At 45.7% G+C, this 25510-nt stretch overlaps 1 protein-coding gene across 6 annotated transcripts in view; it reads left to right on the plus strand.

Annotated features, from left to right (window-relative positions):
* Positions 1-25510, plus strand: part of ASTN2 (astrotactin 2) — a 996620-nt gene that overhangs the window by 153393 nt on the left and 817717 nt on the right. The gene's annotated exons all lie outside the window — the stretch shown is intronic.

Raw genomic sequence — 25510 nt, forward strand, 5'->3', positions numbered from 1 at the left:
CATGTCTGTTGGCCCCAGGATCTGGAACTCTGAGGCTGCTGCCTCCTTAAAGAAGGATGCTAGGGCAGAAATCACAGGAATGGTAAGTCTGCGATGTATGTAGACTCACATTAACGATGGATTTGAAAAGCTGTAATTAATGGCCTTGTACAGTAAATTGAAAAAAAGAATCAAAGTGAAGAATGTTACAGGGTCTAACTGGCTCCAGGAAAGATCAGATAATAGTGACAACTGACATCAGTCTGGTTCTTCTCACTCCTCAAGCCACTTGTACATTATTTTCTCCTTTTTACCTTTAGCACAGATGCACAAGTGTAGGAAATGTTATTCCCAGCCTACGTGTAAGGAAGGTAGGGCTCAGAGAGGTGCAGTGATTGGCCTAAGGTCACTCAGCAGAATGGGGCCATGAGCCAGCCCTTCCCTTCTGCCTTTCATTTGGTCGTCAGTAGTACTTACCTAGAGCCTGCAATGGAGCAGACCTGGCCTTTTGGTCTCTGTGCTCCGGGTCCCTCTTCAACCCTTGCTGTGCCTGAGAAGTCTCATTAGGGCTGAGTAAGTGCTTGGAAGTTTTCTCTTTTTGGAAAAACACGCACATACCGCAGCCAGACAGCCACGTTAAATTTGGACCTAACGCATGCTCATCACGTGGAGGAACAAATCAAGGCCTTTGTGTTATTCATGGAATGAGTGTGATAGACTTTTCCCATTTTTATATTTAGCGAGTGTTGCAACCACACACCAAGCCAAGTGGGTGCCTGCATGCTGACTCCGGGTTGCAAGTTTGTAGGCACTTCTCGGGGTGCTTGCTGAGTACCTCATGCGGCCTGGGGTGCCATCTGATGTGGAGAAGACTGACTGGACAGGGTGTGAGTCTTCTTTGAACGTCTGGGGGTGAGACTTGGTTTGGATTCACATTTATTGAGCATTTTCTGTTTCAGTATGCATCTACTCACCTACATCCTCCCCTAACCCAGGGAATTTGACAGAATTATATCAGTGATAATACTAGTCCTGCATGGACTTTCTCTGCTTCCACGCCCAATGTTAATGATGCTAAATCAGACCTCTCCCCAAAGACTGTCAGCGATTCTCAGTTTTGTTTTGTTTTTTTTTCTGCTCAGTGAGTTTAGCTTGGAAAGAATTCACCAAGACCCAAAATGTCTCTTGAATTTCCCTGTAATCCAGGATGTGGCTGGCAGAGTAGGTTGTGCAGAGGTTGGCACCCTGCAGACCCTCCCTGCCTGCTAGCTGGTGTGGCCTAAGCCTTTCACCCTGTGGTCCCACCGGTTCTTTACCCCTGCAGGGCTCCAATATCTTGATTTTTTCTCATCCTTACCTTACCCCGCAGCAGACAGAGTCAGGCCCAGGAACACAGTGGCCTTCTTGGCGTCCGTTGATGGCAGCCCAGCCTCTCCGAGTGGGGATGTCCTCAGAGACCCCTGCCCTCTATCTAGAGGGAGGTGACATGCATTCGTACCTGAGCTCCAGTGCCTGGGTGTAAAGTTCCACTCTGGGAACACTCCGGGTGATGTTGGGCAACGTATTTAACCCTTCTGTGCCATGCTTTTTCATCTATAAAAATGAGGGTTCTGCTAATGCTGTGTAACAGAGCACCCGTGTCTGAGGAACCTGGCATGTAAGGGCATTAGCTTTTATCATTTGGTACACTTTTATTATCTGCGCTTGCCAGGCAGTGCTAGCGGTAAAGAACCTGCCTGCCAGTGCAGGAGACCTAAGAGACTTGGGTTCGATCCCTGAGTCGGGAAGATCCCCTGGAGGAGGGCATGGCAACCCACTCCAGTATTCTTGCGTGGAGAATCCCATGGACTGTAGCTTGGTGGGCTACAGTCCATGGGGTCATAAAGAGTCGGACACAACTAAAGCAACTTAGCACACGCACACACACTTTTATTATGGAGGCAAGCTGATATATTATACCCATTCATTTCACAGATGGATAAACTGAGGTCCAGATACAAGCCAGGACTCCCCACCCAGGCATCTCAGACTCTGTGGCTCAGATTCTGTCCTTGCCATTCTGGTCACAGGTAATTCAGCAAAAACAAAAAACAGTGTCTGCTTCTTCCCACTCGCACCTTCCCAATCTTTTTAATTTAAAAAAAATGATTTTTTTTAATTAAAAAATTTTAAAATCCCGAACATTTAAAATGGCATTCATGGGACTTCCCTGGTGGTCAAATGGTTAAGACTCCCTGCCTCCAGCAGGGGGTCAGTGTTAGATTCCTCATGCCCCAGCTAAGATTTCTGCTGGAAATAAAGATACCACATGCCTCAACAAAGATGGGGGTCGTGCAGGCTGTAATTAAAACCCAGCACAACTTAATAAATAAATGAGTGAGTGAACGAGTGAATAAATAAATAAAAATGACATTCATGGTGACTGGGATCGGCCTTCCCATTTCACAGATGAAAAGTTTTGAGACTGAGTTCCTTTGACTTGCCCAAGGCTGAAAGTGAAAAGTGAAAGTTAGTTACTTAGTCGTGTCCGATTCTTTGTGACCCCGTGGACTGTAGCTCACCAGGCTCATCTATGGAACTCTCCAGGCAAGAATATTGGAGTGTGTTACCATTCCTTCTCCAGGGGATCTTTCCTACCCAGGGATCAAACCCAGGTCTCCCGCTGGCTAATAAGAAAGCTCTGTTGGGCCCAAGATTTTCCAAGGTTCCAAGCTCACGTTACAGGGCTGTTCAGGACACTGTGACTCTCCCTCTGTCAAACTCTGCACTGTCATTATCTCCAGTGAAGATCTGAGATGGTTTGGGAGAAGACCAAACCATCCAGTCACATCTCGGAGAAATCTGGTGGTCTGGGTCAGTGTTTTTCCTCCACTTACCTCGGCATAAATATCCTGCCCACCCATGCGAAGCAACCGGCTCCAGCTCAGTCACTGGAACCTGTGACAATCCATGCCTGCCAGAGTGGAACCAGCATGCCCTTTCCGGCTTGTTGAGCATCTGCTTTATCCCAGAAGGTTGCATCATCTGACTATTAATATCCCAAGGGTCAGGCAATAAGGAGGTACTTGGTGAATGCCTGGGCAGAGGAAGAGAGTAGGGGGTCATTCATCTAGTCGGCGGCTTTAGCTTCAGCTGCCCTGAACAGTCACAGGGCTTCCTCGGTCGTGCAGGGGGCCACGATGGATGCAGAGAACAGAGCGGAGGTTTGGAAGACACCGTCTTTCTTGCTTCCTGATGGTTTTACTCTGGGGACTCCCCTCTCCTCTTTGAGCCTCAGTTTCTTTATAAAACAACTGATCCTACCAGTCTCTCAGGATGAATGAGAAGAGCGTAAGAAACATATATAAATAGTACCCAATATCCATCTGGCACATCGTAGGCACACAGTGATATGGTTACTACTATTACCATTGCAACAATGTTTAAATACTCTAATGTAGGGCAAGAGATGTTGGATCTACTCTTGTTTTTTCTGCTATCTTGCTCTCTGATCTAGAGAAATATTCACAATACCTGACATTTATTGAGAACTTACCATATGCCAGGTAGTGTTCCAAATTTTGATTTACATGCATTATTAAATTTAATCCTCACAATATATCTTAAGGTGGACACTGTTACTATGTTTATTTCATAGATGTGGCTTCTGAACTGTTAATACTTATCGATAGTTACCAGTGTGAGCTGGTCAAGGTTAAATGGCAAAGCCAATATTTCATTTGTAGAGGTGGGTCCTCTGCCCTTAATCTGTAGACCATCATCTCTCTTCTCTCTGCATTAGTTGCTGACTTAAAAGATAAAATATTATGGACAAATTCATGCATAGATCCCCACCTTATTTGGAATCTATGAGCATGTTGTTAAGAGGGGTTATGACTTGGGTGTCAACGCCAAGGTTAAACAGTTATCCCCTTATGGCCTTGGCCACGTCAAACTCATCATCTGTAAAACTGGGGTAACATTTTCTAATTCTTAGATTTTTTTTTCAAAGTACTGAATAAGGTCATACATACAAAGGTCCTGCATAATAAAAATGATGGCTACCCTCACTGAGGGCTTGTAAAGGACCAAACTTTCAAAGTTTGATGTCAGGCGCAACGTAGTAACACATGCATCGTTCCAATGAATTGTTCTGGCTCCTGTATAAGGCAGGGCTTCCCTCGTGGCTCACAGGTAAAGAATCCACCTGCAATGAGGGACACCTGGGTTCCCTCCCTGGGTTGGGAAGATCCCCTGGAGAAGGGAAAGGCTATCCACTCCACTATTCTGGCCTGGAGAATTCCATGGACTGTACAGTCCATGGAGTCGCAAAGTGTCGGAGACGACTGAGCGACTTTTGCTTTCACTTTCTATAAGATAGGCACTGCTCTTGTCCCTCATTTATAGATGAGGAACCTGGAGTCAGTGAGATTTTTGTAACTTGCTGAAGTTCATCTTACCAGTGAGCACCAGTGCTGGAATCCTGACTCATCTGCACAGATCAAGAAGAATCTCTGCCCTTGGCCTGATTCTGCATGGTTCAGGGCCCGAGATTCAGTCAGTGCTCACAAAGTGATAGCTCATATTAAAGTGTTAGCTGTAGGGGCCACAGTGATGAGTATTGTTGCCAAAATGTTTTGAGCAAAGGGATGAAGGAAATGTTTGATCTGATATGTGAAAAGAGAAGACACTTGAGGACATGTTTCTTTCAAAGGGACTGGCCCACAGAAAATACCACAGATTTGTACTGGTGGGCACTGATGGGGGGTGGGGGGTGCTTACAGAGGACCAGCCTTTCAACATGTTTGAGTTCTCCAGCAATGGAGGGGACTGAGTCACAGGTAGTGAGTTCCTTGACCCTGGGGGTATGCAAGCAAAGGCTCGAAGCCCTGTCTGTCAGGATTTTGAGAGAAATAATGGTTAAATTAGAAGATTATTGTAGTTCCTTCAAACTTAGAAGATCTATGATTCTATGTAATAATAATCATAGGAAAATACTTTGAGGATTATAAACTGCCACATAAATCTAAGAAATTATTACCATTCTCAATCAGTAGCTTTGTTTAAAGGATCTGTGTGCTATGGGGATCATACTTTTTAAAGCTTTCTGTGAAAAAAATGGCTTTTGATCATTTCCCCAACTGTTGCCTTTATTCACTCACAGCGTATGATGCATTTCTTAGTCCATTGATTTACTCATTCAATCATGCAATGCTTTCCTTACCCACTAAACCCAACAATGAAAATCCTATCTGCTAGAAAAATGAAAAAAAGAAAAAAGGCTTTAACAAAATCAACCACAGGCTCAGAGCAAGCCAACTCTGCAATTGGAATGTTAAAAGTGAATCCTACACTTTAAGTTGTATTCCTGAAAAACTAGTTTTCTGAACAACTAAGTTTTAGAAGGTTCTAAGTGAGACTTGAAATATTGTGTTTACTTTTGGGGATCATATGTTAAGAGAAACAATAACTAGCTAGAAAATTTATGAGAAAATAATCAAAACAGCAAAGGATCTTATCATAATGCTAACAAGCACTTTTATAATGCTTGGTTAGTGTTAAAGTCAGACTTCCCTGATAGCTCAGTTGGTAAAGAATCTGCCTGCAATGCAGGAGACCCCAGTTCGATTTCTGGGTCAGGGTGATCTGCTGGAGAAGGGATAGGCTACCCACTCCAGGATCCTGGCCTAGAGAATTCAGTGGACTGTATAGCCCATGGGGTCACAAAGAGTTGGACACAACTGAGTGACTTTCACATCACTTCAGTGTTATAGTCATTGCCAGATTAACTCATTTAATCCTATGATAACCCTAATTCATAGGTGTCATTACTCCTGTTATACTTTTGAGAAAATGTAGGTGTAAAGAATGTAACTGCCCTGCAAGGACTGTAGGCCTGGGACCCCAAGGACTGTAGCTGACTTACTGGCCTTGGGACTTGGGCATGTTCCTTCTCTCTGCTGCCTCTGTTTAGTCATTGACAGTGGGGTGAGGATGGAAGTACCTGCCCAAGGATGCTGCGTGAGGATCAGCTGAGATGATGCATGTATAGCGCCTGTGGCAGAGCCTGACGTGTAGTCAGGTGGTCATCCGTGTCTAGACTCTGTTGTTTATAAGCCTGTATTTCCTATGGCTGCTGTCACCACGTATCATAACCTGAGTGACTTAAACAGCTGAAATGTGTTGCCTCACTGTCTTGGAGGATAGAGCTCTGAGATCAAGATGTGGGCAGGCCATGATGTGGATCTGCTCCAGACCTCTCCCCTAACTTTTGGTCAAGGCGCCTGGGCTGGTGGCAGGGTGACTCTATTCTTCATGGTATTCTCCATGGTAGAAGTCTGTCTCCATGTCCATATTTTCTTTTCTTTCCCTTTTTTAAATTTTTTAAATTATGAAAGTATGATAACATATTTATAGGAGACTTGAAAAATACAGAACAAAGTTACATATAGTTCCACTGTATATTACAATTATTTAAGTAGATAAATTACTATCTTTTTAGTTGGAATTTCAGTATCAAACTCTCAAAAATTAGTAGACTGAATATGCAGAGGAGTAAAAGCATATAGTAGGCTGGAAAAGCACCATGAACCAATTCAACATAGTTAAGCAAATTTTCTCCTTTTTATAAGGATACAGGTTATATTGGATTGAGGCCCACCTAATGACATCATCATAACTTGGTTATGTATGTAAATATCCACTATCCATATAAGGTCATGTTCTGAGGTACTGGGGATTTAGAGTCCAACATGTTTTTTTTGGGGGGTGGGGTGGCGGGCACAATTCAACGAATAACAATAAGCATTATTGCTCTGTTATTTACATGGTAGCTCAGCTGGTAGAGAGTCCGCCTGCAGTGCGGGAGACCTGGGTTCGATCCCTGGGTTGGGAAGTTCCCTGAGGGATGGCATGGCAGCCCACTCCAGTGTTCTGGCCTAGAGAATTCCATGGAGTCTGCAGTCCATGGGGTCGCAAAGCGTTGGACATGACTGCGCGACTCTCATGTATATTAATGAAGGGAGCACAGGTCAACAAGCGTGGGGCAATGCAAAGCCTTCCAGAGAGCAGGCAGCGTGGAAGGGGAAACATCTCGACCAAGCGGAATATTTTTTACAAGATGGCAGCAACAATCGAGCAGTAGGAAGACCCTGTGATGCACGTGGCACGACGAGCCCCGGCCGGGCCTTGGCTGTCCCAGCGCCGTCACCCACACGCTCCATGACCCTGTGCAGGCCCCACTGTCTTCTCAGCCTTATTCCACCAACTGTAAGTTGAGATCCTAAGCTTCTATGTGTTGCCAAGACAAGATGAAGTTTGGAAGTACCAACATCTCAAGTACATTTTTATATATGTACCATGCCTCGTGAATCACATTTTTTCCCCAGAAAACATTTTTCTTGAAATTTTAAAAATCACAAATCCTTTTTTTTCTTTTTTTGGTTGTTTTTTAAAAATGTAAATCACATGAACTTAGAAGCTTGGCCATAACTTGCCTCAACAACAAAGATTCACCAAAAGCCTGCAGGATCTCTGGCTAGGCTTAGGGAAGGTTAGGAGAATAAGGCATGGCTTCTGGTGACTCAAACAGTGAATCATCTGCCTACAATGCGGGAGACCTGGGTTCAATCCCTGGGTTGGGAAGATCTTCTAGAGCAGGAAATGGTAACCCACTCCAGTATTCTTGCCTGGAAAATCCCATGGATGGAGAAGCCTGGTAGGCTACAGTCCATGGGGTCACAAAGAGTCAGACACGATTGAGCGACTTCACTTTCCATCCTAAAGGAAATATGGTTTGTCTCCCACAACGTGTAGGGATGCAGAGCAGGGAAGTAATATGAGCAGAGGGTGTTGTCAGTACATCGGGTTTCAAGTTTAGACTGTGCCTCATACCAGCTGTAGAGGTTTGGATAAACCTTCACCTCTGGACTTCTTGTTTGCACATTTGCAAAATGGAAATAAAGTTAAAATTGTCACATTGAACTGAGATCATGCACATGAAAGCACTTGACTAGGTTTTTCCTCAAAGCTATAATACTATACAGTTTGGTTGGCGTATTGGAGCTGAAAACACCTTAGACCTGTGGCATCCAGTTCTTGAGATGTCAGCATTTGCTTACTTTTTCTATGAACAAATTGTTCTGAATCTCAGTGACTGACCAAACAGTGCCCTATTTCTCATGCACAGTCTATGTCAGCAGCTACAGTCACGGTGGCTTACATCTTTTTTCTTCTCTTTCTGCAACTATGGCTGAAGGGGAGCCCTAGCCTGAGTCGTTTGGTTTTCATGGCAGAGGGAATGAATGAGAGAGCAGGCAGACATCTATTCTGGCTCTTGAAACAAATGCTTAGATATGTGTTCTCACATTCGTGGGCCAGAGCACATCCTGTGGCCAGGCCCAAGGTCAGTGGCAGGGGTGTGCAGACCTATATGGAGAATGGGCGTGTGAACAACTGCAAACAGCAATGGAAGATACCCCAACCTTCATTTTACAGATGGAGAAAAATGAGGCCAGAAAATGGACATCCTCCATGCATCCTAACTCCATTTGTCTGAGCCGACAGTCAAGCCCAGATGCAGAGGGTTGACGTGGCATCCCTGAGATTTGTCTCAAAAGGGGGGCCTGTAGCCAAAAATAAATGCAGGACGAGAATATGCATAAGAGAAAAGATCTGCACAATGTGAGACAGAGGTGGAGGAGAGATACCCAGATCAAAAAAAAAAAAAAAAAACCAAAACAGACATTCTCCAGTATTTATTGAGCAACTATTGTGTACCAGGTATACAGAAGCTACTAGCAGTGGAGAGAAATGAAACAAAAAAGGGAGCCAAGGGCAATGAGGGAGATGTAGGAAAAGAAAGGGAAATTGGCAAGAACAGACAGAAAAGGACTTAGCAGTGAAAGCAGAGGCGGGGAAGGAGGGAACGGCAGAGAGAGGTAAGCAGGGAAGGAGAAATAGGAGAGTGAGCAGGACCAAGCAGAATCCAGTCCCCAGAAAGAGCCATGGAGGGTGGACTGAACGGGTGAACGAGGGCACTCGGAGTGAGGAGGAGGCTGAGAGGCAACCCCCAGCAGAGACGGGGAGGGTCTGAGCAGGGCTCCTGGGCCAGCAGCTCTCAGAAGAGGCAGCAGGGGTGAAGCAGGGTGGAGTTGCAGAGCCTTGTTCTGGACGTGAGGGGCGGGGAAGATCCAGATGCTTTAGAGAGGCAACATGGGGAGAGGCCAGATGGCTGGCAGGAAAACTCCAGGAGAGTGCCCTGTCCATGACTGCTTGCCACTTGCTTTTCCTCCAGCCTCTTGTCTCCATTTGCTTCAAGAACCTGGGGCTAGGGACTTCCCTGGTGGCCCAGTGGTGAAGATTCACCATTCAACAAGGGAATGTGGGTTTAATCCCTGGTTTAGGAATTAGGATCCCACATGCCTTGGGGCCATTAAGCCCAACTAGAGATCGCAGCAACAGGAGAAGGCTCACTGCCACAGTGAAGACCCAGCACAGCCAAAAAACAAAAGGAGCAAGTCTGGGGCTTTTGGCTTTCATATGTTAAACAGGCTTGTGCAAGCTTCCTAGTGGGAAAGAATGGCTGTTGGGAAAACTGGGTTTTGTTTTTGGTGTGTCCTAATGCTGGGAATGAATGAATGGAGTGTGTGCACAAATGGGGTGCTATGTTCCCCCTGTTTACTCCCCTCCCCACATACCTTGAGTCCATCCGCAGTAAATATCAAGGTGGGCTTAGCTTTTGGTTCACTGGCCCTTACACCTCTCTCTTCACTTAATTCCTCCCTCTCCCCACCTTCAGACGGCAGCTACATCTGGTGGAAGCAAGCAATATGTGTTTGGAGACAGACAGGTGTGGGTTCAAATCATTCCTGTATTGCTGTCTGACCTTAGACATATTGCTGAATTTCTGTGATTCTTCTGTCGTTTTTGAGATTGCATCCAAGTACTGCATTTCGGACTCTTTTGTTGACCATGATGGCTACTCCATTTCTTCTAAGGGATTCCTGCCCACAGTAGTAGATATAATGGTCACCTGAGTTAAATTCACCCATTCTAGTCCATCTTAGTTTGCTGATTCCTAGAATGTCAGTGTTCACTCTTGCCATCTCCTGTTTGACCACTTCCAATTTGCCTTGATTCATGGACAAGGCAAACCATTCAATATCATGGTAATCCAAGCCTATGCCCCAACCAGTAACTCTAAAGAAGCTAAAGCTGAAGTTGAACGGTTCTATGAAGAGCTACAAGAACTTTTAGAACTAACACCCAAAAAAGATGCCCTTTTCATTATAGGGGACTGGAATTCAAAAGTAGGTAGTCAGGAAACACCTAGAGTAACAGGCAAATTTGGCCTTGGAATACGGAATGAAGCAGGGCAAAAGCTAATAGAGTTTTGCCAAGAGAACATACTGGTCACAGAAAACACCCTCTTCCAACAACACAAGAGAAGACTCTACCATGGACATCACCAGATGGTCAACACCGAAATCAGATTGATTATATTCTTTGCAGCCAAAGTTGGAGAAGCTCTATACAGTCAGCAAAAACAAGACCAGGAGCTGACTGTGGCTCAGATCATGAACTCCTTATTGCCAAATTCAGACTGAAATTGAAGAAAGTAGGGGAAAACCACTAGACCATTCAGGTATGATCTAAATCAAATCCCTCATGACTATACAGTGGAAGTGAGAAATAGATTTAAGGGACTAGATCTGATAGAGTGCCTGATGAACTATGGATGGAGGTTTGTGACATTGTACAGGAGACAGGGATTAAGACCATCCCCATGGAAAAGAAATGCAAAAAAGCAAAATGGCTGTCTGAGGAGGCCTTACAAATAGCTGTGAAAAGAAGGGAAGTGAAAAGCAAAGGAGAAAAGGAAAGATATTCCCATCTGAATGCAGAGTTCCAAAGAAAAGCAAGGAGAGATAAGAAAGCCTTCCTCAGTGATCAATGCAAAGAAATAGAGGAAAACAACAGAATGGGAAAGACTAGAGATCTCTTCAAGAAAATTAAAGATACCAAGGGAACATTTCATGCAAAGATGGAATCGATAAAGGACAGAAATGTTATGAACCTTCATAACAGAAGCAGAAGATATTAAGAAGAGATGGCAAGAATACACAGAAGAACTGTACAAAAAAGATCTTTATGACCCAGATAATCATGATGATGTGATCACTCACCTAGAGCCAGACATCCTGGAATGTGAAGTCAAGTGGGCCTTAAGAAGCATCACTACGAACAAAGCTAGTGGAGGTGATGGAATTCCAGTTGAGCTATTTCAAATCCTGAAAGATGATGCTGTGAAAGTGCTGCCCTCAATATGCCAGCAAATTTGGAAAACTCAGCAGTGGCCACAGGACTGGAAAAGGTCAGTTTTCGTTCCGATCCTAAAGAAAGGCAATGCCAAGGAATGTTCAAACTACCACACGATTGCACTCATCTCACATGCTGGTAAAGTAATGCTCAAAATTCTCCAAGCCAGGCTTCAGCAATACGTGAACTTCCAGATGTTCAAGCTGGTTTTAGAAAAGGCAGAAGAACCAGAGATCAAATTTCCAACATCCGATGGATTATCAAAAAAGCAAGAAAGTTCCAGAAAGTCATCTATTTCTGCTTTATTGACTATGCCAAAACCTTTGACTGTGTGGATCACAATAAACTGTTGAAAATTCTGAAAGAGATGGGAATATCAGACCATCTGACCTGTCTCTTGAGAAACCTGTATTTTGAGAAACCTGTCAGGAAGCAATAGTTAGAACTGGACATGAAACAACAGATTGGTTGCAAATAGGAAAAGGAATGTGTCAAGGCTGTATATTGTCACCCTGTTTATTTAACTTATATGCAGAGTACATGAGAAACGCTGGACTGGAGAAAGCACAAGCTGGAATCAAGATTGCTGGGAGAAATATCAATAACCTCAGATATGCAGATGATACCACCCTTATGGCAGAAAGTGAAGAGGAACTAAAAAGCCTCTTGATGAAAGTGAAAGAGGAGAGTGAAAAGGTTGGTTTAAAGCTCAACATTCAGAAAACTAAGATCATAGTGTCTGGTCCTGTCACATCATGGCAGATAGATGGGGAAACAGTGGAAACAGTGTCAGACTTTATTTTTGGGGGCTCCAAAATCACTGCAGATGGTGATTGCAGCCATGAAATTAAAAGATGCTTACTCCTTGGAAGGAAAGTTATGACCAACCTGGATATCATATTTAAAATCAGAGACATCACTGCCAACAAAGGTCTGTCTAGTCAAGGCTATGGTTTTTCCAGTGGTCATGTATGGATGTGAGATTTGTGGTGAGGAAAGCTGAGCGCTGAAGAATTGATGCTTTTGAACTATGGTGTTGGAGAAGACTCTTGAGAGTCCCTTGCACTGCAAGGAGATCCAACCAGTCCATCCTAAAGGACATCAGTCCTGGGTGTTCATTGGAAGGATTGATGTTGAAGCTGAAATGCCAATACTTTGGCCACCTCATGCAAAGAGTTAAGTCATTGGAAAAGACCCTAATGCTGGGAAGGATTGGGGGCAGGAGGAGAAGGGGACGACAAAGGATGAGATGGCTGGATAGCATCACCGACTCGATGGACATGAGTTTGAGTAAACTCTGGGTGTTGGTGATGGACAGGGAGGCCTGGCGTGCTGCGATTCATGGGGTTGTAAGGAGTCGGACACGACTGAGTGACTGAACTGAACTGTGGATCGCTCATTCATGGAACTAATGGGAGAAATAAATGATAAAATACACATGGGGAATCTTAGAACAGTGCTCTGAGAAGATACCTTTCTTTTGCCGTCTAAAAATTCCTTCTGAATTCACCATTTTGTATACCATTCACGGGGTCCTCAAGGCAAGAACGCTGAAGTGGTTTGCCATTCCCTTCCCCAGGGGACCACGTTTTGTCAAAACTCCCCACCATGGAGCATCCATCTTGGTTGGCCCTGCATGGCATTATCCATAGTTTCACTGAGTCACACAAGGCTGTGATCCATGTGATCATTTTGGTGTGTTTTCTGTGATGGTGGTTTTCAGTCTGTCTGCCCTCTGATGCCTGAGGATAAGTGGCTTGTGCAAGCTTCCTGATGGGAGGGACTGGCTGTGGGGAGAACTGGGTCTTGCTCTGGTGGGCAGGGCCATGCGCAGTAAATCTTTAATCTGATTTTCTGCTGATGGGTGGGGTTGTGCTCCCTCCCTGTGGTTTGGCCTGAGGCGTCCCAGTCCAGGAGTCTTGTCTCTATGGCAGGACTGCAGGCTCTATGGTAGGGCTAATGGCAACCGCCTCCAAGGGGACACCACACCTCCCAGGGCAGCTGCCAATGCCCCGAGCCCTGGGCAGGCCATTGGGTTTGGCCTTGGAAAGCATCCTTTCAACCAAGTTGAGCAGGAGTTATTAAGAATATCGACTCCAAAATACTGATATAAATAATTGACTAAGTAACTAAATGGGATAGAAGAGATAGCTCTTTCTTACAGTGGGATTCTAATTAATAAATGTATAAGGAAAGAAGGAACTAGAAAATCACCATTAGACCGTCACCACTGTAATAATTACTGCCGACAAGATCCACCGATGTATACTAAAATTAATGGGTGAGACCTCAAGAAGCTGCAGGATATTTTCAGTCTCAAAGAATTAACACCCCTTCCTGGATATGTATTAATTACAAAAAGAAACTGGTGGCTTTACAGTAGAATAATCTGGCAGATACCACTTACATTAGTTGCCTAGGGCTGCTATGACAAATTACCAAACACTGCAGGGCTTAAAACAATGGAAAGCTGATGCTTTTACAGTTTTGGAGATCAGAAGTCCAAAATCAAGATGACATCCCGGCTACATGCTCTCCGGGGCTCTAGGGGGTAATCCAGTCCTTGCTTCTTCTAGGTTATTGTGGCTCCTTGCGTCCCCTGGCTTGTGGGAACGTTAACTCCAATTCCTTCTTTCATCTGCGTCTCATCTTCTCTGTGTCCTTTCTTCTGTGTCTCTCATCAGGACATGTGTCAGTGCATTGAGGATTCACCTGGATCAATCAGAACGATCTCCTTCTTTCAAGATCCCTAAATTAATTGCATCTGCAAAAATAAGGTCACACTCAGATTCTCAGCATTAGGATGAAGATTTTTCTTTGTGGGTTTCCACCCACTACATCACCTTAACCAAGTGACCCAAGTTAGCATCACTATAGGAATAAGATGTATCAACAACCTGAATCCCCAGTTAGAATGCCCTGAAAAGGGCACAGGGACATTTCTCTGCTTTTCTTGTTAAAAATGGTGTAACTTAACTGTCAGCATGGGAAAAGAGCTTGCCTGGTGGCTCAGCCAATGCAGGAGACTCGGGTTCGATTCTTGATCCGGGAAGATTCCCACATGCTGCTGAACAACTAACCCCATGCACCTCAAGGATGGGTTTCCTAGGTGGTGCTAATGCAAAGCATCTGCCTGACAATACAGGAGATGCAAGAGACAAGGGTTCAATCCCTGGGTCAGGAGGATCCCCAGGAGCAGGAAATGGCAACCTGTTTAGTATTCTTGCCTGGAAGGTTCCAGGGACAGAGGAGTTGCGAAGAGTGGGACAGGGCTGAGAATACAGGGCGAGGGGCATGGTGCAGAGCTGAGCGGGGTTCTTCCCCGTGTGGGGTCGTGACAGACAGGGAGGACCGAGGCATGGCCGTAAATGGGAGACTAGGGAGGCTCAGAAAAAATTAATAATGATGCTAGGACTTCCCTGCCAGTCCAGTGGTTGAGACTCAGTGCTGCCAATGCAGGGGATACGAGTTCAATCCCTTGTTGAAGAACCAAGATTCCACATGCTATGTGACTCAGCCAAAATATTGTTTTTTTTAAAAAAGGCAAATAAAAAAAAAAAATGCCATGTAGGATCCTGGATTAGACCCTGGGCCAAAAAGAATATTGGTGGAAAACCTAGTGAAATCTAAATATGGTGTGTAGTTTAGTGATGGGGTACATCATTAGCTTCCAGGTCTTGATTATCCTATAGCTGTCGGTCTATATCCATGGGACACTGGTTATAGGACCCTCCCATAGATACCAAAATTCATGGATGCTCAAATTCCTTAGCTAAAATGATGTCGTGATGTTGGTGCTCCGTATCCATGGGTTCTGCATCCGTGGATTGAGCTAACAGAGGATTGGTTGAACCCATGGATGGAGAACCTGCAGATAAAGAGGACCAGCTGTATTTTGTTATCAGAAATGCTACCTTCAGGGGGAGCTGAGTAAAGATTACAAAGAACTCTGTACTAACTTTGCAAATTCTCATGAGTCTGTAATTTGTTGTTGTTGTTGTTTAGTCCCTAAATCATGTCAGAACTCTTTGAGACCCCATGGAATGAAGCTCACCAGCCCCTCCTGTCCGTGGGGTTTCTCAGCAAGAGCACTGGAGCGGGCTGCCATCTTCCTCTCCAGGGGATCTTCCCGACCCAGGGACCAAATCCACGTCTCCTGCTTGGCAGGTGGATTCGTTATCACTGAGCCACCTGGAAGCTGGTCTGTAGTGATTTCAATATAAAGAGCTCAAAGAGCATTGCATCTGGAGCAGGAGTGCCTGGCTTAATCCTGGTCTTACCACTGAACTCTGTGTGACACTGGTTAAGTTACGCTCCTCGTGCCTCAGTTCCCTCTTCTGTAAAATATGATGATATAGTTTTTACCTCCTGGAATTAAATGAAGTCACATGTGTAAACTCTCCACAGATGTTGTATCATCAGTTTCATTAACACTGCTGCTGTTCTGGTTTCTATTTCACAGCGATAAAGCCAAAGTCTCGACAGTGCAGGCCGCTCTCTTCTGATATCACACAGCCAGTGCCTGAGCCCAGAATTAAACTTAAATTTCTGATTCCAAGTGACCACTCTCCTCTGTAACACTGGGTTGCCCAGAAAGTTCTTTTGGGTTTTTCCGTAAGATGATACAAAAACCCAAACCAACTTTTTGGCCTGGCCAACCCAATATTTCTTCTTTTACACAAGCGAGGATGGGTTAAGGACCTCTTAGAGGCCCATCTCCATAATCATTTAATTAATACCTGATTCTGTGTATTGTTAAGGCAGGACTGACCTTGGACTGTGGAGGAAAGTAACATACTTCTCAAAGTGATGAAATCACATATTTCTGACTTAGGTCGCCCCCCCCCACCACCCAGTAAAAACAGCTCTTTTAAAACTCCTCTAGTCCAATGCCTTCATTTTAGAGTGAAAAAAAATACAGAAACTAAGTCTGTAGGTCTCAAAGAGGGACTTGGTGCAAGTCACGTGGCAGGTCAGTGACAGAGCTGGCCTTTCCACCTACAGATAGGTCTCTGACTGTGAGTGTCAGTGTGAGTGTGTGTGTGTGTGTCCGCCCCCTCTACTGTATCACACTCTCTAAACCTCCCCCAGCTGTGGTCTGAACTCAGCAGACAACCCCTCACTCCGTGCCGGGGGAGCCGTAAACACACAGGTTCGGCTCAACCGCATTTCACTTCGTTGTGGTAGTCATCCTGCCTGCAGATCCACCAGCACAGTCAAACAATTACCCAATGCAAACTTCTGCTGCTAATGTTCCCCAGCTCAAGGGCGTCTTTAATAGCAAAATAATACTTGTTTTTTCTTCCTTCCCTCTCTGTTTTTTCCTAATCTCTCCCCGATGAGACATAACATTAATTACAGTAGTTAACAGAAATTCTGTCTCCGTTACTGCCTGCCACCTTCTCCATCTTGCCTCCAAAATTCCTCTCCTGAATGAGGGAGAGGAGTCTATGCAGATGGTTATCTGTCTTTACCTTTTCTCTGCCCGCCCCCTTGGTGCTGAGTCTTAAGTCAAGCAGAATCAATATTTTCATGGGGGAGGGGGGCGTGTCCGTGAGTGTGAATGTGTGTGTATGCTGTCTGTGTGTGCCTGCTTTGTAATCTAGCTGTCATTTTGAGCTAATTCTGTTGTTTCCTCTTGTGTGGAAGGAAATCTTATCTGTTTTGGATTAAAATTCAATGAAGGTCATAGCGGCTGGAAAACTTAGCAGACTGCTGCAATTAATGTTCATTTGGCTTTGATAAATTGGAACATTCCCCTCAATAGGACTGGAGTGGATTTCAGAGGCAATAATTCTTCCATTAACTCAATGATTCTGCCTGTGATGGAGGACCTTGTCCTGCTTTTGTTTGTCATCTGTCACTTCGAGGAGCTGGGCATATGTTGGAGATGATTTATCATGATTGCAGCGCCTGCGTGTATCAAAGCATTTAAAACCACAAATTACTTTTGCCCCCCCTGTAAATTGCTTGATTAAACAAAATGTGAGGTTGGAATTAGGTAGAAAATTTTTTTGTGCTTTTGTTTCCACCCCTGGGTTTCCACAGTTCTGGGGTTATTGCAAGTTCCTTTCAAGTGTTAGGCAAAAATGAATTTGTATAGGAATAATAATGAGTACTTACTATACGCCAGAGATTATGCTTGGAGCTTTACGTGCATTATTTTACTTAATTGTTAAAAGATTCTGTAGGGTAGTTTGTCTGTATCACCTGGGAAGAGGCTGAAATCCATTGATGATAAGCTTTTCATCCAATATAAGCAATGCAAAATTGGAAACCAAGTGTCTTCATTCTAAAGCCCTTGCTTTACCACTCTATGCGTTAGAAATGTTCATAATTGCCTAGTATTATTAAGATCTATTGTTTACTTTTGTGGATTTTACTTTACTAGATGTGGAGCCAGATCTCTTTCCTCCATCACGATTACCTTGGTTGGTTGTTTAAAAGGCAGTTTCCTGGGCCCTGCCCCAGGCCTCCCAGATCTGAACACCTACTGTGGAGTTCCGGGAATCTGCATTATGACAAGTTCTGCCCCTAATGTTGGCTGATAGCAAAGGTGCAGCTCATTGAGACCAGCAGTGGGAAAACCTCAGCCTCGGCACGCTTAGTTTTTAAAATTATAATTTAGTTCTCACAAATCCCGGCCATGCAGGCATTGTTATCGCCATCTTACAGGTTGAAATGTTGGGGTGCATCAAATTTAGTGGGTTAGTTCAAGGTCCACACAGCTAGAGGGAGGCCAAGCTGAGGTCTAGACCCTGCATTTGCCTCCGTGGTTGTAAAGCTCTGACCTGGCAGCCCCATCTCGCCCTCCCCTGCCCTTGACCCCCTTGCCCCAGCCCTCCCTCCCTTCTCCCAAATTCTGCAGGCGCACGAGCCAGAGTGGCTCTGGGCTGTCCCCACGGGCCCACTCTTCAGCTCCTCTTTTATTACAGTCTTTATGTGTCTTGATGTTCCCCTAATGAAGCGTCTAGAGACCTGCCCCGTCTCGGCCTCCCTTAATAGGGAGTGAAATATGTCGGTGTCTGGGCCTGGGCCTTTGTTGAGATGGTGCGTGGAGACCCTGGAGGAGATGTAGAGGAGACCCCCTTCCCTTCATTGCAGATAGTCTCAGGTAAAGGACGCCCACCTGCAGGGCAGGTCGGTGCCGTCACAGTAATTGCAGCGGCGTGGCTGAGAGGAGAGGGCGAGCAGTTGAACGTCTGTCTGTTGGGCTTTTGCTAGCTGTATGATCCTGGGCTTGCCACTTGCCTTCTCTGAGCCTAGACTGCTTCAAATGGGAGATGGGCATAACAACTGTATCTCCTCTAATAAAATCATTGCCAGACAGGGACACATCCATGGTAAATGCAAGCTTGGTATATGATACAGAGAAGTTTCTCGGTGATTTGCAGTTGTTCTTAAAGCTCTCACACCATTGACCCATTAATGATAATAGGACATGTTGCCATTTCACATCTCATGAAAACTTGACCATCTGTTAAGTAGGTGTCCGTTATTATGCCCTTTTATAGCAGAGCAGGCCAAGCCTCAAAGAAGGGGCTGGCTTAGGGTCACAGAGTTGGTCAGTGCCGAAACAGAAAGTCTCTGGACCCCTGCCAGAACTAGGTTTGGGGACCATTGGTGGCTGGTTGCCTCAAGTCCTGTAGCAGATGATTTAAGGTCCACAGTGAAATTTGGGGCTGGATACTCTGCCTGCGCTTTCGTTTTGAGATTCAGACAGGCAGATGTTATAGACTGAATCCTGTCCCCCTCCCCAAAATTCATATGCTGAAGTCCTGTCCTCCACTGTGACTGAACTTGGAGCGTGGGCCTTTAAGAGGGTAATTAAGGTTAAAGGAAGTCTTGAGAGCGAGACCCTGATTTAATAGGATTGGTGTCCTTATAAGGAGAGAAAGAGATGCCTGCGATGCAGGGACCTGGTGAAAGGCCATGTGACGACAGTGTGAGGGTGGCCGTCTATGGGGAAGCCTTGCCAGGAAGCACCCTTGCCAGTCCCTAACCTGTGGCTCCTCAGCCTCCAGAGTTGTGGGAGAATTCACTTCTGCTCAAGCCACCCTGTCCAGGGATTCTGCTACGGCAGCTTGATCAAGCTCATACAGTAGAGAACTGTGGTTAGTGCCACTCCAGCCGACGATGACTGAGGGGTGACGGAAGCTGGAATAAATATTTTCCTTCTCCTGGGCTCTTATTCCTGGGACAAAAGGGAAAAAAGAAAGAGGGGAGGAAATGATCACAAAGCAGAAAGGAGATGGGATGGAAGGGGAGAGAAGACTGGAGAGAGGTTTTTGGTGTCTGGCATATACTAGCGGCTCAGTAAAATTTTAGATGAATAGATTGGGCAGTGGATAGTTGGATCTTGTCATGCATTACAGTTTTTAACTTTTGGCAACATTATAGCACTGGGTACAGATTCTCAAGTTGCAGCGAGAGGCGCTGAGGGTGACCACTTCCACTTAGGTTATTGCAGCATTTATTTGAGAGTAATTATGGGCCCTGCTAGCCTTTTATATGCTGGCAGAGACATTGTAACACGCTAGTTTGTTAACATTTATAAGACTGCCTGTTGGTGATTATTCGCAGATGAGATGTGTAAGACTACGCCCATTTGACAGATGAAAAAACTGACATTGCCCAAAGTCACAGGTAGCCCGAGTCGTAGACTCTGAGTCTGGAGCCCATATTCTCCCTGTTTGCATGTTAAGGCCAGTGAGATTGAGGGCAGCTAACTTGGGGGAGAGCCCCACCCCTCGTTAGGCTCCTGTCTCTCTAGTTACTACCTCCATGACTTAGGAAACGTCTTAACCTGACAGAGATCCTCACGGTGGTGGGGGTGCTGTGAAGTCCTCAGTGCCTCATCAGTAGGAAGTGCCCTGTGCCAGGCAGCTCTGAAGTTGTGCAAACTTTTTTTTCCTATCTCCAGTATCCCGTTTCCCAGACTGTACACCAAGAACAGCAACTGATGTCTTAAAAGACTATGTTGAATGAAGTGAGATGACCCAGGCAGAGCGCCAGGATAGCACCCAGCACATAAAAGATGCTCAATTCGTGGTGATTGTGACTACCTGTAGCCTCCCAGACCCTATGCAGTTTAGGGAGTCCTCACCTTGGGACTCAGATAAAGCAAAGCCCAAGCTGATTTTTTTTCTGGCTTGTCCCCTGCCCACTCCCACCCCCACCGCCCCTGCTCCCGGGGCTGCTGGTGGGAGGCCCCTGAGGGCAGGAAGCCCAGCAGCCATGGGAGGTAACAGCGGAGGTCTCAGAGACGCCCCGGGGACCTCCTACTACCCCTCGGAAGGTGACGACATGGCTGGCCTGCCCAAGTGGTGCAAAGTGACAAATGAGGTTGTGAAGCAGCAACAACATCTGTGTCATCATTTCTGCACCGGGAGGTCAACTGGCTTCATAAACGGTGCGGCTGCCGGAGCGGTCTTTGTTTAGGAATTAATTAGCAGTGGAGAACTGCTGCTCGTGCAGATTTTGGTCTCTGGAAGTTATAAAAAAGCAGATGGATTTTAAGCAAATGCATTTTGCACCCTTTAACATCATGCAAAAGGGTACGTGTTAGAGCGGGGGCATCTGAGTAAGAGGCATTGAAAGGGAACACCTGAGCCCTTTTCCTCCTGATGCCCGTCTGTGTGCCCATGTGCCTGGCCCCATCCTTCCAGCTGCTGCAGTTTATGCACTGGTACCGCTTTGTTATTAGTAACGGCAGAGGCTGCGGAGTCTTTTTCTGTGCCAGGAACTGTGCTGATTGCTTTCCACACTCTTACTTTACCGAATTGCCATGAGAGTCCAGTGAGGAGGCTTTTGGTCACTGCCTGTTAACCTGTGAGGCTCAGAGCAGCACGTGCTTTTGTTAGAAGTGACGGAGCTCAGGCTTTGACCCAGGGTCCCAGAAGTCCAAGGCTGATGCCATGAGCTGCTGTGCTGTGGTAGAACCCCTTCGTTCTTCCTGAAATGCTCTGAGTATCCATTTGTAACAGGTATCTGTTAATACCTATTAAAAGCTGAGTGAGGAATTTTGAAGAGCAGATCCTATAAAACACAGGAATTCTCATGTGGAGGCCAATGAGGGCCATTTACATTTTCATGCATCAACTCTGCGTGGCTATAGATTTTAATTATCCTCAAAGAATATATTTTACCCTAGCAGTCATAATAATGTTAATGCTAACTAATATTTGTACAGTGCTTTGGCAGTTTCAAGACAGTGTTCACATATCTACTATCACATTTTATCTTCAAAACCATCCTTGGTATTTAGACTTTGATATTATAGCTGTTATTGTTAGCCCTGCTTGAAGCTCAGAAAGGTTCAGTATATCGAAAACCAGAGAGTACTCCGTGATAAAGTCAAAGCTCCTTTTACCAACTTTCTCAGAACCCCCCGGGGACACTAGGAAGGTTAGGGATGCCTGTAGTCGCAAGTAGGGAAGAACTCATATTGGAGAAGCACATGCAATTATGGCCTATTAAAGGATCGAGGGGCCTTTAAACCTCTGCTTATAAGAGTTTCATTTTTAAAGGAGGAAAATCAATGCCCAGTGAAAGAAATTCACTCCTTCAAACTCACACAGTAAGTTAGTGTGACATTGAGGATAAAAGATGGACAGATTTGGATTTAAATCCCAAACTTTCGATCCCCTCTACTTAGGACTGTGAGCAAGTTGATTGACTTGAGCCTGAGTTTTCTCTTCTCTGAAACAGAGAAAAAGGCGTTGCCAAACAGGAAGAAGGGCTCGGTGCGATGACGTAAGGGAAACCGGTGATCCAACGCACGCCCACAGAGCACGTGCCCACAGAATGAGCGAGAGCCTCGGGCATAGTGACTGAGGAGGAGGACCCCCGGGCTGGGGTCCAGACAGGATTGAGTGGAGCTCTGAGGTCCTCCACCATCAGCTTTGTGACCTTGCGTCCGTGCGTGCTAAGTCACTTCACTCACGCCTGACTCTTTGCGACCCTATCGACTGTAACCCACCAGGCTCCTCCGTCCAAGGGATTCTCCAGGCAAGAATACGGGAGTAGATTGCCATGCCCTCCTCCGGGGGATCTTCCCGACCCAGGGATCAAACCCACGTCTCTAAGTCTCCTGCATTGGCAGGCGGGCTCCTTATCTCTAGCACCACCCGGGACGCCCTCTGTGACCTTGGAATCACTCAAGTCCTCTAAACCTCAGTTTTCTTCTAGAAAAATGAGAATGACGGTTCAGTTCACATACCATTTTGTTCGCCATGTGAGTTAAAACAAATTCATGACTGGATGGGCCTGAGGCCTTTCCTGCAGAGACCCTGAGCTCTCCTGGGTTCCGATGTGTTCTCCTCTTCCCACCCCACGATTTTGTGCCTCAGCTCTGTGCTCTTCAAGCAAACACAGCAAGCCCAGGGCTCCTTCCCTGAAGCACCACTGTTGCCATGCCTCCTTTGGGCACTGGAGCTGGGAAGCAGTTTTGGATTCCAGCCATGTCTATAAAAATCTTCCCGACTTTGTGGAGTGATGTGTCCCCTCCATGCACAGAGCTGGGGGGAAAAGATAGCATTAAGTGTAATTAAATATGCACTCCTGCATTCGGGAAATGCATTGGGGGGATTTGTCTTTAAAGTGTCATCCTTGTTGCAAAGACACCTGTTATGCTAATAGTGCCGCTTTAGTCTCTCAACTGGGGGCCTGGATGTTTTCTTAGCAGAACTACTGTGCATACATTACACCCCATGCCACACTCCGTGGTCTAGCATCTTTTGCTTTTTCTCAAATGTAAGCACCTTGTATTCTTAATTTGGCCTCTGTAATGAAGCCCATGGCTGGGAGAAGTGCTTAAGTGAGTCCCCTCATTGGAGAGAACACCTGATGGGAAAAGACTAGAAGAGGAACGAACGTTTATTGAGCAATTGCCATGCATCAGGCTCAGTGCCGAAGGTACAGCTGTGCCCTGCTGCTCAATCTCACCACAGAGACCCCAGGTAGGTATTTGTATTGTTACTTTACAGATAAAGAAACCAAATTCAGAGAGGCTACAATTTAGTTATTTAGGCAACTCATATTTCTTGAACAGCCTCTCACTATCTGTCATGTACTGTGTCTGTTGCCTGGGATTGTGTGATCTGATCTGTAGAGTTTATTAACAGCCCTATAAACAGAGGCCACCTTGAGACTGAGTCCCCAAGGACATTAAGTGACTTCTCTAAGGTCATAGAATAGGAGCTGGAATTCAAACCCAGATCTCTTGGATTCTTGTTTAGATTTCTTTGAAATGAGGAGGTCTGGAGCTTGTTCATTCACTTCTTCAACTTTCACGTAGCATCTTATAAGCAGAAGGCGCTGTAGCATTGTAGGCTATTGTTCAGTCACTCAATCATGTCTGACTCTTTGTGACCCTGTGGACTTCAGCATGCCAGGCTTCCCTGTCCTTCACCATCTCCCAGAATTTTCTCAAATTCATGTCCATTGAGTCAGTGATGCCATCTAACCATCTCATTCTCCTTTTGCCTTCAATCTTTCCCAGAATCAGGGTCTTTTCCAGTGAGTCAGCTCTTCACATCAAGTGGCCAAAGAATTGAAGCTTCAGCTTCAGCATCAGTCCTTCCAGATATCCATTATCACTGGGTAGGGATGTTGAGAGAAATATTCAAGGAAGACGAGGTAGCACCATGTCAGGCACAGACCAAAGATGGTAAGAAGACAAAGGAGAAGGTGGTCACTTCCAGCTGCAGGGATCAAGGGAAACTTCCTGGGGAAAGGGAAAGCTCATGCAGGTCTTAAATTGTGCCATGGATTTGGACATCAGTCAATAATTGACAACTTCTGCCTGTTTGTCAAGATCTCTTTGCAGTAGCTGATATTAGCAAGACCTTGGGGTCAGGGATGTGTTCCACACTTATTCTCTTTCCCAGAGGTTATTAGATTCATAGCTTCCTATTCAGCACCAATTCACCTGATATTGACTGTTCTGTGGCACTTCCCAGGTGGTGCAGTGGTAGGTAAAGAACCTGCCTGCCAGTGCAGGAGACATAGGAGACATGGGTTTTATCCCTGGGTCAGGAAGACCCCCTGGAGGAGGGCATGTCAACCCCCTCCAGTATTCCTGCCTGGAGAATCCCATGGACAGAGGAGCCTGGCGGGCTGCAGTCCACAGGATCACAAAGAGTCGGACACAACTGAGCATGCTGCCTGACTATTCTGTCCCAGAACGAGGGCTGGGGACACATCCAGCTAGGGATACAGACATGGCTGCTTCTGTGAGAAGCTCACAGAACAGAGAAGAAAGGGAGTGTTTAAGTCCTTTGTAGTTATTTCAGGGAAGGCTTGGCGGGGAAAGGTGAATGTCAGTGTAGGAAAGAACCTTATTAGTGATCAAGTCTGGTACTTCTCAACATTTTACACCAGAAACTTTGATCTAAATGAAATGTTCTGTGGATACCTGATATGTAACAGACAAAGGTGGATCTGCTTGGGCTAGACATCTGGAGAAGTTAGTGGTGGGCGAGGGGGCACAGGCCGTGTGTGGGACAGCCACACACCACCACGGTCGTGCGCTGTGAGCGTGGCCTGAGTGCAGCTAAATCACCCTGCCCTCCCCATCCGGTCACAGGTGGAGGCGCCGCCCAGAAAGGGGGGCTTCCTCAAGGCTGGAGTCAGCGAGCAGGGGGCCACCAGGTGCACGGTCTCGGGCATCCGGTCCACCCATGGCTGTTCTGCACCACCACCGAGAGATGGGACTGGTTATTTTTTTTCCCTTGGGTTTTGTTTGCTTTGGTGGCTTTCAGTTTATATTTTGAAATAATTGTAGATTTGCAGAAGAGCTGCAAAGAACACACATATCATTTCCATATACCTTTAAGCCAGATTCCCCCAATCTTTCGTGACCATGGCACGTTTGTCCAAACCGAGAAGTTTAACGTCGATGCGACACTATTAACTGAATACTTATTCGTCTTCCACCAGATTTCCCCACTGATGCCCTTGGTCTGTCCCAGGACTCAAGGCCTGGACCCACATATCCTTTAGTTATCCTGTCTTCTTAGTCGTCTTCTCAGTCTGTCTCGTTTATAATCATGTTGACCCCTCTGAAAGGTACTGGGCCGGGTATTTTACAGGATGTCCCTGTGTTTGGGTCTGTCTGATGCTTTCTCATAGTTAGACTGAAATTATAGACTGGGGGAACAACGTTACAAAGACCAAGTGATCTTCTTGTCAGTTGACATCAGCAGGTGTGTGACATCAACAGGATTTATCA

This window comes from Odocoileus virginianus, chromosome 31 (genome assembly GCF_023699985.2).
Source record: "Odocoileus virginianus isolate 20LAN1187 ecotype Illinois chromosome 31, Ovbor_1.2, whole genome shotgun sequence".
Taxonomy (NCBI): domain Eukaryota; kingdom Metazoa; phylum Chordata; class Mammalia; order Artiodactyla; family Cervidae; genus Odocoileus; species Odocoileus virginianus.